Consider the following 14,939-nt stretch of genomic DNA (forward strand, 5'->3'; position numbering starts at 1 on the left):
TTAATGCATATCAATTGCTTAAAACAGTCACATGCATAGCGATCGCTTAACAAGTGTCAGCTACATACAATAAATTCTAAAATAAACAAGTACATAGAACAGTCATCTAAAAGCCCCCAAAGACTACATTATTCATCAATGTTTTCAGAGTTGGCTTTGGCATTTGGTGGATTTGTTTGGCTTTCATTATTTAGCTGTATTATTTCAGATCCCATTGCTTCTGTACAGTGTGCTAGATTTTCTGAAGCCTGCCTTTGTCTCAATCACTTCCACATCTAGTCCTGTGATGTCCACCTTCTGAACAGCTCTCCAAACCAATCTCCCTTCCTCCGATCTTACCTCTGAGTATCCACTGGGGAGGATGTGTCAAATCAGATCATTCCCTGCCCTGACAGTCTCTCAAGCCTTCTGTACTAGATCTCTGCTCCCTCTCCAGTCCCATCACAAAATGGCTTTCAAAAAAACTGCTCTTCTTGCTGGTTCTCCCTCCCTAACCTCCATTCATGGAATTTTCTAAAGAATGCCTCTCTCAAATACTCGCCCTGTTTAATTAGTCAACATCGAATCTTTCTTTAAAATTTGCATCAGGAAACCTCTCCAGAATCATTTGACTCAAACCTACACTTTCCTGAAATGGCTATCTTTACTTAAATAACACCCTCCAGACATCTCCAGCAAAATCACTTGCTATCACATTTTAAAGTTTTATGTGCTGTCTCCCCCACACTGTGATTTCCCTGGAAACAGCCTTGCTTGTTTATATTTGCATCACCCAGGATTGCATACTGCCTGGTACACAGTGCAAACAAGGATCCAGCTATTCTGAATCGCCATGGTGTCTCCAGCATAGAGTATGGCACATACCAGACAATAAATATCAAAATGGAAGGAAGCAAGAAAGGAAAGGAGGAAGCAAAGAAGAGCAGAGGGTATGGGAAAGTTTCTCAGGATAAATGCTCCTTCCATGGAGTCAGAAAGGACTCAGTCAAATGTAATCAGACATTTCAAGAAAAATGTTGCAGACTCAAAATCATGGAGATAAGTGAGAATGGTTTAAGTTGAGAAACTGCAAATATTTTGTCATAGCTGGAGAGCCAGGTAATTGGAGGTGACAAGCCTAGATAGGGAGCTCAGGGCTGTATTAGAGCCACATCACACTTGGGTATGATCCCATGGTCAGCCTAAGTCTTCTCCATTAAGTAGTAAACTCTATAGATCAAGGGCAAAGGTCGTATTGCTTCTTATCATACATAACACTGCTGTTATAAAACAAAGTGAATACTCGAAAATCATTTGACTTTTAGGTGTCTTAACTGCCATTCATGTGGTCGCTTCACTCTGACACATAGTCACTGATCTATTTATATAAGAGATTGGCATGATCGTGTTTAAAACAAGTCACACTGGCAGCAGTACCAAAAACAAAGACAAAAAGGACTGGACTGGAACCAAGGACAGACAATGAATTGTATCCATACAAGCATTTTACAAGCATTTTCATTGTAGTCATAGTATTTCATTCAAAAGGTATCAAAAACATATATAAAATGTCAAACAACAGAACATTTTTTTAAAAGAAACCCTGTCGTTCCTTACTTTCTATCACATATAACATATACTCTATCCAGAGTGGGGAAAAAAACACCCTATTCATTCCCTAAGATAGTCAATCTATATTTAGAGATACTGAAAAAAAAACCCACCTTGCTGAATAGTTATTATTCATATTAATCAGGTACATGTAAAGAGATGAGGGACCCTGTGGAAGACTTCTACTACTTTTAAAACTATTTAGAATGCCATGAAAAGTAAAGTAGCATGCTATAAGTTTGCAAGTAGACATACAAGCCACTGGAACAGAATGGAAAGTCCAAAAATTGGCCCAAATACATACTGCATTTCTACTAGTGGGCAAAAGATAGCTTTTTAAAAATACATGGTGCTATGAAAAGAAATCACTATTTGGAAGATAATGGAATTAGATCAAGAAATTTAAATATATAAAATTTAAATATGCAAAAAATCCAAATTAAATATATAAAAGATCAAACCATAAAATTACTAGAAGAAAACATGGACAGAATCCTTTAGAACTTTCAGCAGAGAAAAGGCTTTCTAATCAGCGGTCAAAATTCAAAATCCATTAAAGGAAAGTTGACAAATTTATTGCATAAAAAATAATAAGCTTCTACTAGATACTTTAAGTGAAGAAAAAAATCAAGTAACAAAATGGAAATGAAATTATGTGACATCCCAGACAAAAATCTAATTTCTTTGATATATAAACAACTGGAAATTCAGAGGAAAGAACTAATATCTTTAAAACTATACAAAGATACTTGATATCATTCATACAAAATAAAAAACTTAAGTTACAGTGATATACTACTTCTCATCTATGAGAGGGTCAAAAGCCTGGCATTTGTTAACACATGCTCCCAAAGCCCAGGGGAAAGAGGTACCCCCTACTTTGCTAATCAGCACATAATGATGCTCTTCCGAGACCCGTTTGGTCATAACTATCACACTACCAAATGCATTCTCCCTCTACCCAGCCATCTCAGTTCTGGGAATGTATCCTACAGATAAACTTCCCACATGTTTCATGGTACAAGTAGCCTGTTATTCACTACAGTTTTAATTACACAAACAAAAAAAGAGAGAGAAATAACTCCAGTGTGTATCTGTATGAGACCAGTCATGTAAACAATGTTAGACCCACTTATCTCTTAGATAACTAATATGAAAAGATGTCTACCATATATTAACTTAAAAAATCAAGTTGGAAAAAGAAGTGATGAAATATGAATATAGTTAATCTTTGCTTATAGTTGTATATTAGAAGGATATATGAGAAACTAATAAAAGAAGATAAAGCAAGTAGAAAAATGAACTTGTGAGAAACAGGCAAGAGTAAGACTTCTGTTATCTCTTTAATAATGAAGGTTTGGGGGATTCTTTTTTAACCATATGAAACTATCACCTAATTAAAATATCTAAATCCTAAAGTGTCAAGGGACAAAGAAAATAATTGTCATGTTTTAAAACAACAGTAAAATGAATTTTAAAATATGGAAATCTGAGAACTCTTTAAAAAATAATGCTAGGGTGGTGAAAGACAGAGATAGATTTTGTATTTCAAACTCATCTATGACTCCTTCCTATGACCTGACTCTTTCTACGGTGGCAGTTTCCTTGCAAAACAGTCCTCTATACCATTTCATCTGGCCGCACCAGAGGGGTTGATAAACTTAGGGATCTTTACCATAGGCAACAAAGGAGCTGAGAAGCTGACCCAAGGTTGTCATTTTCATGCTTCACAATTTGTTCAAGCACAATTATGTAGTGTTTTCCTTTTTTTAAAACTGATACACAAAAATATAAATATTGCATATATTAGTGAGGGGCTCTGAATTGTCCTGACATTATATATATATATATATATGTATGTGTGTATGTATATATATATATATATATATATATATATATATATATATATATATATATATATATATATCGCCTGATGATTAAATCAGGTTAAATAGGTTAAGCTCCTCACATATTTTTCATTTTGTGGTAAAAATATTCAAAATCCTTTTTTTTTTTTTTTTAGCTTTTTGAAATGTACAGCACATTGTTGTTCTCGGTAGTCACCCATTGCACAGCAGCACACCAGAACTTCTTGTTCCTATCTAACTACAACTTGGTACCCATGGATCAACCTCTCCCTATCCTGCTCCTCTCCTAGTCTCTGGTCACAACCATTCTATTCCCACCTTCTATGAGGTTAACTTTTTAGATTTCACATGAGTGAGATCATGCAGTACTTATTTTCCTGTGCCTGGCTTACTTCCCTTACAAATGATTTCCAGTTACATCCATGTTGCCCCAAATGACAGGGTTTCATTCATTTTTGTGGCTGAATATTAACGTAGCTATGTGCCCCATCTTCTTTATCTATTCATCAACTGACAGACACTGAGCTTGTTTTTATTTCTTAGTTATTGTAACAGTGCTGTGATGGACATGGGAGTGCAGCTGCCCCTTCAACATACTGATTTGGTTTCCTTTGGACATATACACAGTAATGGGATTGTTGGATCATTCACTGCTATATGTTTAGTGCTGTATTTTTAGGAATCTCCATACCATTTTGCATAATGGCTAAATTGATTCATATTTGTATCCTCAGTGTGGAAGGCTTCCCTTTTTCCACATCCTTTCCAGCACCTACTCTCTTTAGTCTTTTTGATAATTGCTGTTTTTACAGGGTGAAGTGATGATTAGTGATATTGAGAATTTTTTTCATGTACCTGTATATGAATTTGTATACCTTCTTTTAGAAATGTCTGTTTCAATCAATTGCCCATTTTTAAACTGTGCTACTTGTAGAATTTTGCTGTTGAGTTTTGGGAGCTCCTTATTAACTCTGTATATCTATCCCTTATTGGATGTATAACTTGCAAACATTTTATCCCATTGTGTAGGCTGTTTTGGTTTTGGGTTTTTTTGTTTGTTTGTTTTTTGTTTTTGTTTTTGCTCTGTTGTTTTCTTTGATGTGCTGAAGCTTTTTATTTCATGTAATCACATTTGTCTATTTTTCCTTTTGTTCCCTATGTTTTGGGGATTTTGCCCAAAAATCCTACCCATTCCAATATCCCAAAGCGCTTCCTCTATTTTCTTTTAGTAGTTTCAGGACTTAAGACTTTAGTTCATTTCAAGTTGATTTTTGCATATAGGGAAAGAGAGGGGTCTAGTTTCATCCTTTTGATGTGGATATTCAGTTTTCCCAACTTCATTTATTAAAAAGACTCTTTCTCCAATGTGTGTTCTTACCACCTTTGTTGAAAATCAATTGCTGTAGATGTGTAGATCTTGGTGTACTTCTGTTCCAGTGGTTCATGTGTCAGTTTTTCAGCCAATACCATGTTCTTTCTGTGACTACAGCTTTAAAGTATGTTTTGAAGTCAGTTGGTGTAAGACCTCCTGTTTTGTTCTTTGGCTCAAGATTGCTATTGAAGCTTGTGTGTGTGTGTGTGTGTGTGTGTGTGTGTGTGTGTGTGTCTTTGTTTTTCCAATTAACTTTGGAATTATTTTCTCTAGCCCTGTGGAGAATGTCATTGGTATTTTTTCCACATTTTTAATGGTACATAATGATGGAATTTGTTGTTACATATTTGTACATGCACATAATATCATTGACATTTTGATAGGAATTACATTGAATCTGTATGTCTGTGTTTTCCTCTAAAGGTATACATAATTATTGTTTCTAACTCATTATTTCTGCAGTTACAAAATTCCTCATACAAGTAGAAAAGAGAGAGAGAGAGAGAGAGAGAGAGAGAGAGAGAGAGAGAGAGAGAGAGAGAGAGAGAGAGAGAGAGCGCCAAATGAAATTGGCTGAATCAAAAGCAATCAGGACAAAAGCAATCAGGAAAATAGAGAGGGGAACTAGCTATTTCAAAAACTGATACATGCAAACAATTTCCACAATATGAATGTGTTAAAACTGGTCACAGAAGCCAACCTGCTTTCCCCACAAAAGAGGTGGGGTGATATGAAATCTTTCTCCCTTAGGAAAACCTTTCCCACCAAACCATCCCAAACGATGGCAACAAATATACCAAATCTGCCAGTGCTAAAAAATGAAAGACAAATAAAGGAGGTGTTCAAAGGCAATCAGGCATTTGGGAAAAATAAGAAGGAATATTGAATGAGTTGGCCTGACCAAATTTAAAATGTTGAAGTAAGTAGACAAACTTGGAAATAAAAGAAAACAGATGCTGAGAAGGTTATATTGAGGACATCTTAAAATATAGAATATTTTCTCGAAATTCTTACTTATATCACAAAGGGACACTATCATATTGTCAAATTTATGGAATTGTTTCAATAAGAATACAGATCCCCCTTTGAAAGAAGGAAAACTGTGGCTTAGAAAAAAGAATAAATTGCCTATAAATCAGTAAATGATGGAGCTGAGATTTCTAGAGCTTATGTTTTTCTCCATATTTTTTATTGGTGCAATATAATCATACATGATGGTGTGATTCGTTACATATTCAATATTATTTTTCACCACTAAACAGTATCAGAACGAGGCAGAAGCAGATAACCAATGATGAGGAAGAAAACCATAGTTGCAGACTAAAAATTTTTAGCAACTGAGGGGTACTTTTCAGGTGTGCACATAGTTCCCCATGTCACAGAGCACGTGTAAATTCTTACCTCTTAATGCAATAGAAGTAATAAAAACAAGTCACGGAAGTTACTCTTCATGGTTGGCTTCCCACATACCAAGCTCTTTGCCTACGCTGCCTCATTTCCTCTTCAAAACACTCTGTGATGTTAATGGCATCCTCATCTGAAGATTAAAAATTGGAACTCAGAAAAGCTAAGAACTTACCCATCATTCAATATCCAAGTAATAAAGCCAAAATTCAAACTTGACGCCTGAACACAGGCTTATCTTAGATAATAAAAAGTGTGAGGCTGAGACTTTAGGCTGTAGGGATAGAGTGCCTGAAAGTGAATCCTCTGAGCTGGACTACCCAAGGGCAATTACTAACCCTTCCAACCCCAATGCTTGGGTTACCTCATCTGTACCTTGAGGAGGATACCGGTACTTCACAGTGTTGTTATATGAATTGAGTAGCTAATATAACTAATATCCTTGAAGGCTTGCCTGCATGCAATACAATACATATCACAAGAATTAGCTAGGATTATGATGATGATGATGATGATGATGATGTTATTGTTATCATTCACACTTTAGACTATCTTCCAACCACAAAACAATGAATTCTCCCAAGAGTTCTCTGAACCATTTGGAAAGGTTTAATTTATCTTCAATAAGCTTAACAGAAAAGTTTGCAGTACATTTCAGAAATTTTTTGACTAACAACATTTATGTGCTGAATGCAGTCTACCTTAATTATTCTAAAAAGTTATTATAAGAAACAATGAGTTACATAAATAAGTTACCATTGTTTGTGAGAACATTATTTGACTCATAATAGCGAAGGCCACGTACCAACATTTTATTGCATTTTTCTTCACACTTTTGATTGCAAAAAATGCAATTAATATTAGTTCTTTAAAAATTATAGTAACCTAATAATGAAACATCCAAATTCTTTTAGAGCTTATCTTTATTATTGAAAAAAATCCTTCCATGCTAATCTAAAAAGTAAAATACCATAATAACCTAAGACTTCATTCATATTGAACTTAGATTCAAAAAAGAAATTATTGTTATTCCAGTCTGTATATGTTATTTCCAAAGCATAGTGCAATGCCTTATGTGAAATCTAAACAAAACAGTAAGTGCTTACCTTGGGGATAGCAATAATTTTAAAGAAATATCCTATCACACTTGAATATAATCATTCAACCTCCAAAAAAATCTTAAAATTAAGCATGTTAGAAAAAGAATTCCAGATTGGTCCAGTTTCCCAGGAGGACCACTTCTCCAAATGTGTGTAGATTGATGCTTTTTAATTAACTGCTTGCCTGATTTCAGATGGCACTTACATTTTCTGCACATGAAAATGCTTTCTTATTCCCTGTGCAGTACGTGTCAGACACACTTGTCTGTTTCACCACAATGGAAAATTAAGTTGGAACACGCATATCTTCAGAGACATGTAGAGGCCACAGAGAAATGGAGATGAGCAGAAATCAGACCTACTGTAATTGAATGGGGAAGAATTATGAATTTACTAGAGACAGGTATGTTCCCAGAGAAGAAAAATCAAGCTTATTATTTGTCCATTCTTAATTCAAGTACATGTGGACAGAAGCATATTGTTCTTTAAATTAGTAGGGAAAAAAAGGCAGAAGAAACTATTTGAAGTCTATGATAGCTTTTGACTCTCATGACAATAATGTGTTCATCCTTTATAACATAGAAACTCAATATAAGAGGAAGGTGTGGGTGAGCATGGGTGGGCTCTATGCTCCCCTTGTGTTTTATTTTAGGCTTCTAGCCCATTGGCATCTTCTGAGATTCCTAATATATAACACAGGGCAATCGCTGCCACCTTGAGAGGCTTCCTATTCAATTAGCAAAATGCAACATTACAAAAAAGACTGCTGAGAAAAGACTGCGGAAAAAAATGGGGAAAAGGGGATAAAATTAATTTCTTAATTTATTTTTGCAATACATTCAAGGACTAAATTTTTGCAATACATTCAAGGGCTAAAAGTCTGCATGAAATAATGTTAAAAGAGTTTTGTTCAAGAAGATTTTGAAGTTATTTTATGACTACTATGTGCCTTGCTCAGTGCTACCTAAGCTATATAACGTCCTTTAGTAGATTCATAAGTATATATTTTTTTCTCAGCTGAAAAATTCATATTAATGAATTTAATGATTAAGAAAAAATATGAGGGATCTATAAGAGCAGATGAGAATTGGAAGGAGTTGGGCAGCACAGAACCACCCCAGACCAAGATAGTTCAGCAAACTAGAGCCAAGGAAAGCAAAGTTTGACTGAGGAACAATGAATAAATTAGCCCAGATGACAAGGTCAACATTGGAAAAAGTGCTTGAGATGAATTGAGCCATCTCTAACACCAGCTGCATAACTAGAAGCAAAGCACATAATAGCTCCAGGCGTCAGATTCTTCATGCTTAAAAGTGGCAGTTGGGGCAGGGGATGTGGCTTAGTGGTAGAGGGCTTGCCTAGCATGTACAACGTCTGGGGTTCAATCCACAGCACGGGGGGGGGGGGCAGGAGACAGGAGCAACAATTGCTCTTGTCCTGATATCTATATCATGACAATGTTGTTACAGTTAAGTTAAAAGATGTATATAGGCCGGGCACAGTTGTACACACCTGTAGTCCCAGCAGGTTGGGAAACTAAGACAGGAAGATTCTAAGTTCAAAGCCAGCCTCAGCAATTTAGTAAGGTCCTAAGCAACTTGGCAAGATCCTGTCTCAAAATACAAAATAAAAAGGGGAGTTTGTTACTCAGTGGTTAAGCACCCCTGGGTTCAATCCCTGGTACCCATCAAAAAAAAGATGTATATAAAATATTCAGGGTTCTCCTGACACCCAGTAGGTGTTCAATCAATTATATTATTCAACTGGAGAATAATGGTGGAAATGTGAGAAGTGCTGGAAAAGTAGGTTGGGATGACATCATAATATAATCTGTCTAGCTGAAAGAACAGGTAAAAAGAAATATTCAAGGATGTTTGATCTCTCCAATATTCACAGAAATACATATTATAATAACAGATATGTTTTTACCATTAGATTGGGGGAAAATGTAAAAATATGTTTGCTAAGACATTAGAAAACAGGCATTTTCTTGCACAACAAATGGATACTCACGAGGACTGACAGATTTTTAGTAGATTAACAGTAGTGCCTATGCTCTTCCACCCAGCAATTATACCACAGAAATTCTAATTTACATGTATGAGAGTATAGCTGCCACCATAGTCCAACCACCATCATCTGGCTCATGACAACAGCCCTTTGCATTAGTCAACTAAGCTGCAATAATGAATGACTCTGATATCCTGATGGCCTAGAATAACACAGTACTTCTCATCATGTTATGTGTAAGTGGATGCTTTACTTCAGACTGTGGCTCTTTTTCATATGCCTTCTCATTCCAGGATCCTGCTCTTCTTGTGGTCAAGAATAGAACCCAGAGGCTGAGCTGAGGCATGTGATCTTACTTAAAGCTCTTCACAGGTCATATCTGCACACAGTCATTGAAAAAGCAGGTCACATGGTCTAAGCTAGACAATTGTGCGGGTAGGTGGATGGCATGGTGGGGTAACCCTCCCACAGGGTGAAAATCAAATGGCAGCAGGTGGGGATATGTAATCCCCTTTTAGGAAAGACAGGAATAATTGAGAACAATCCTTAGAATCAGCCCATAACAAGTTGGCCTGCTTCCACTTGGCAACCAGAGTAATCCAATTAAAACAGGCTCTGTCACCTTCCAATAGCTATCAAAATCACTCAGGATAAAAACTAGACTTCACTGTAGCTTTAAAAACTCTGCATGGGCTGGGCCTAGAGGCACAGGTCTATAGTCTGAAGGGCTTGGGAGGCTGAAACAGGAGGTTCATGAGTTCAAAGCCAGCCTCAGCAATTTAGTGAGGCCCTAAGCAACTCTGCAAGACACTTTCTCTAAATAAAATATTAAAAACGGCTAGGGATGTATCTTAGTGAGTGGTTAAACACCCCTGGATTTAGTCCCCAGTACAAAAAAAAAACTGCATGGTTTGACCTCCCCCAATACCATTTTATTTTGATCAAGCCCAACACCCCACCCCACAAAGTTCCTCTTTAGCCTCACTGGCTTCCCACCTGCCTCAGGGCCTTTGCACATACTAGACCCTCTGCCTGAAGGTCTTTACATCCAGATAGGTCCTGATCTTACTTTTCATTCCTTTAGGTTTCATTCATGTGACAACGATTTCTACATTTAATAAGGCTGCACAGAATTACACACATGCCCCATGACTGTGTATCAAAAACTGGTGAAATTTGAATAAAGTTCTATAGACTATGCCAAGGTCAATTTCCTCACATCTTACATTCTATGATTATGTAAGATATTATCATCAGGTAATCAGGGTGAAATGTACCTGCGACCTATTTGTAGTCTTTTGTGTTTTCTTGAGAGTCTATAATTATTTCAATTAAAAAAAAATTAATGGGGGGAAAGAGTAGTGATCAATCACCTTGTTACATCATATGAAATGGCACCCCTTCCACTACCTCGTCCTTTACTCTGCTCTGTCCCTCTTCAGTGTCCTCTATCATGAGATGACAATTTTCTTGTTTTTCTGCAGGCAATACATTCACTGTATTATGTCTATTTCCATGACTAGAAGATAGATGCTGCGACAGCAGGGTTTTTGTTTTGCTCACTGTTGGTTTTCTGACACCAAGAGGACTCCCTCACACCTACCTGGTACTCAATAAAGACCCACTACAGGAAATGAGTCCAGCAATCAAAACTGAGAATTATCTAAGTGCTCATAGTAAAGAAATAATTAAATTTTGATACCCAGCAGAATGCCACAAAACTTAATGGATGGATCAGATCTATAGATAACCATGTTGAAGAGCTCCACGATTGGTGAAACTGAGTTTCAGAAAGTTGGTATAAAGCGATCTCCATTAGTGAAGCAGAAATTCACCATAATGCTTACCAAGAACCCCAAAGGCAAATCCTGTTTCCATTTTTCGTTGGCAGGGGTGCCTTGGCCAAGCTACTTAATCTCATTTGCCTCACTTTCTTCATCTATAAAATCAAAATGATAGTGCTATAGAAATGGCGTGGATGCACATAAAGCTCGTGACTCAATATAGTCCATAGTTAGAACGTGGTAAACATTTTGTTAGCTATGACTACAGTGTATGTATAAAATCCTGTAAGTATATATGTATGACTGAATCAATTTATAGATCGAGATTGGAAGGACACACAGAAAAGTGATAACAGTAGTGACCTCAGGAGAGATAAGCAGAGGGATAAGGGAATTTTTTAAATTAAAAAACTCCATAGTCTAAAAGCCAAGTATAAATTATTTTAAAATACTTAAACTAGTGCTTTCGTCCATAACTCTGGATGACCAAGGATTAACTACATCTACTTTACCTAAATCCACAATGGAGTTTGCAGACCCAGGAGCCCACACATGGCTGAAGCTAAAGCTGTCAGACCCCAGGGCCCTGCTCAGTGTTCCTAATTGTCCAGCAATCCTGACATGGGCTCTGGTGCTTATGGTGTGCTGAGAGTGTGATCCTAGAGCACAAATGTAGATAGACAGATATATCATCTCTCATCTCGGCCCATTAGGGAGTTTATTACATTGGGCCTCACACTATGAAAATCATTTCCAACTCAGAATTCTGTTAAGGACTCTTGCCACTCGCTGGCTTCCAGCAGCTGCTCAAGTGTTCGTTTTGTTTTGGGATTTTTTTTTTACTTTATTTATCTTTTGAAAAACATCTCAGCATTGTTTTAGTTTATAGCTCAAGCATATCACTTTACTTTTCCTGTTTTATGTCTACCATCCATCTTCAAGTTTTTTGCTTTTATTTCTGTCTTTTATTTTAAATCACATTTTTAAATCATTTTTGTTCCTTTTCTTATCAGCCTTTTTCCCTATTTTTTCCCTATCAGATTTATTTATCTTTATTTTTAAAAATATGATTCAGCCATTCCTTTTAACTTTTTTCTCTTAAGTCTTTTATCCATCTTATTTTAAAATCCTATAAATATTTTCATGTTTTTTCTAGATTTTTCTCTGGAATATTCAAATACTTTATCTTGTCTTTCAAATACTTACTGCTTGTTTTGCATTTTGTGAGGTATTTACTTTCTCCTTGCCATCTCTTAAAATTTAGTTAGTACTTCTGTCATGATCTGCATCTATGCAGGCCAGCAGGAAGCATGGGCAAAGTGGTGGTCACAGTAGACATCCACACCATGCCAGCAGGAGAGCCCGCAAACGTATTTTCCACTCTCCCTGGACCCCCTTCCAGTTCTACTTACCCTTTCCACTTTTACTTAGCAAAAGGCCTTCCTTTATAACTTTGTTTTCCAAATATCTTACTCTGGAATAGTCATGTCAGGGTATGTGCTGTCCCAACATCTTGTGAATTGCAATGGTGAAATTCAGATTCTGAGTTTAAACTAAGGATTGTAGATGGGTAAGAGATTTAAGTAAGAGAGAGATGCTTCATCAACATGTCTGGCCCAAGCTTGGCTAAAGCACCTACATGTTTCTGTTAAAGAAAGCAAACTACAGCATCCACAATTGGATTTCTGACATCACTTCTGTGTCAGCCTGATTTTGATATACAGTCAGCCCAGTGTATATCACAGTTTCACTTCTGTGGATTCAACTGAATTTTTAATTGCATCTGTACTGAGCGGCACAGACTTTTCTTGCCATTATTTTTTTTTTAACAATGCAGTACAACTATTTGTATAGCCATTACATTGTAAGCATATAGTAAACTCATAAATCATATGGTTTATTTAGCCTATCAAAATCAAAGGAAGCTGGGTGCAGTGGCACACACCTGTGATCCCAAAGGCTCTGGAGGTTGAGGCAGGATGGTCTTGAATTCAAAACCAGCTTCGGCAATGGCAAGGTGCTAAGCAACTCAATGAAACCCTGTCTCTAAATAAAATACAAAATAGGGCTGGGGATGTGGCCCTGAGTTTAGTGCCCCGAGTTCAATCCCCAGTATCCAAAAAAAAAAAAAAAAAAATCAAACGAATATCAGCCACAGTGGTACACTTCTATAATCCCATGGCTTCAGGGGCTGAGGTAGGAAGATCACAAGTTCAATTCATGCCTCCGCAATTTAGCAAGGCCCTAAGCAACTTAGTGAGACTCTGTCCTAAAATTAAAATTAAGTTAAAAAGAGCTAGGGCTATGGCATCCCTAGGTTCAATCTCCAGTACCAAAAAAATAAAAAATAAATTTAAAAAATAACATGAAAAGGACTGAGAATGTAGCTCAGTATTATAGTATTATAGTGCTTGCCTAGCATGCAGATGGCCAAAGATTTGATCCGAAGCACTGGGAGGGAAAGAAAAAAAAAAAAAAGATAATGCTCCATCAACTGAAGAGACTTATGTGATCCACCAAAGTTCTCACAATACAGCATAGTTTGGGTTTCTCCTTCCCTGTTTCATTTCCCTAAAGAGAAACACAAAGTTATCCTGAGCAAACAACCTGTTTAGTTTTCTGGGCTGGAGTTATGATGTTGATTATTCCCATTTCCTACAGGTTTTTTTTTCCCCGTTATGACTCCTGTTCATTCTTTTAGTAACTTCTCCTCCCTGAGGACCCAGCTTGCTGTTGCACAATTCCTATTATTTTATCCCCCCATCAGTCTTAAGAAATGACATTAGTCGAATATCCTGAATGAAGGTCTGAATTATCAGGCTCGTGCTATTCACTACACATGCCCACAGTAACATCCCCTTATTCAGCAGACTTACTAATGGAGGCACTTTAGGCCAGGTATCTTCTAGGCTTTGTCCATCCATACTGTAACCTGGCCCATTGGAGTTTGGTCTGCTCCAACAGCAAATTCAATTCTAGCTGATGCTGAGCTACAGAATGAAGCCTGCATCTACATGTCATTACCAGGAATGCACCACCCTGTGAATGTGAATCCTCAGGAAGTGACTGCAAAGGAATTCCACAGCAAAGATACTCTTGGGTTAGTTTTTCTAATCACTTTTAATAGTAGATCTCTGCTGTGAGAAATCTACTTGCCCCCATTCAGTGTTTAGGAACCTCCCTTTTTGTCCCTCCAGCTATAAAGAGGAGAGAGTAGTAACAGGGCCATTCTGGTAGCTGTCCGCTTCAGACATAACTGCTGCACAGTTCATGCTCCACAAATATGTTCTTTCTGCTCAGTTTCTCAGCTTCCTGGCCCTCATCTTGACACACCTGGCCCACCTGTGGTCTCATGAGAACATAAGAATAATATTTTGTTTCATTTAATTTACACTCTAACAAGGAAGCATTTATTAAATAAAAGGCCTGGGTCTATTCCCCCAAAAAAGGATAGATTTTTAAAACTATACTGTTAGAAGAACTCATTAAAAGGAAGAAGTCTAATCAGGGGCTTCTCACAAGTTTTCCAGGAGAGGCATTCATGAAGCTCCTGAAAATTCACCACATTGTTAGAATTCAGGGAAGTGATCTCGGTCTTGGATCACAGAGAATGTAAATTGGCTGGCACGATTATGAGATCTTCAGAAAGTTTTTGCCAAATTCTCAAAGCAGAAATAAATATATCCCTTGCTGCCAAACCATGAAAATAAAATATTAAATGATAAAAAAATATTCCACTGAAAATAAGCTTAGAGACAGAAACCAGCTACAACCAAAAGAGAAAGTTTGAAGATCCCTTCCAGGATTAGAG

Source organism: Ictidomys tridecemlineatus, chromosome 6 (genome assembly GCF_052094955.1).
Source record: "Ictidomys tridecemlineatus isolate mIctTri1 chromosome 6, mIctTri1.hap1, whole genome shotgun sequence".
In the NCBI taxonomy this organism is placed as follows: domain Eukaryota; kingdom Metazoa; phylum Chordata; class Mammalia; order Rodentia; family Sciuridae; genus Ictidomys; species Ictidomys tridecemlineatus.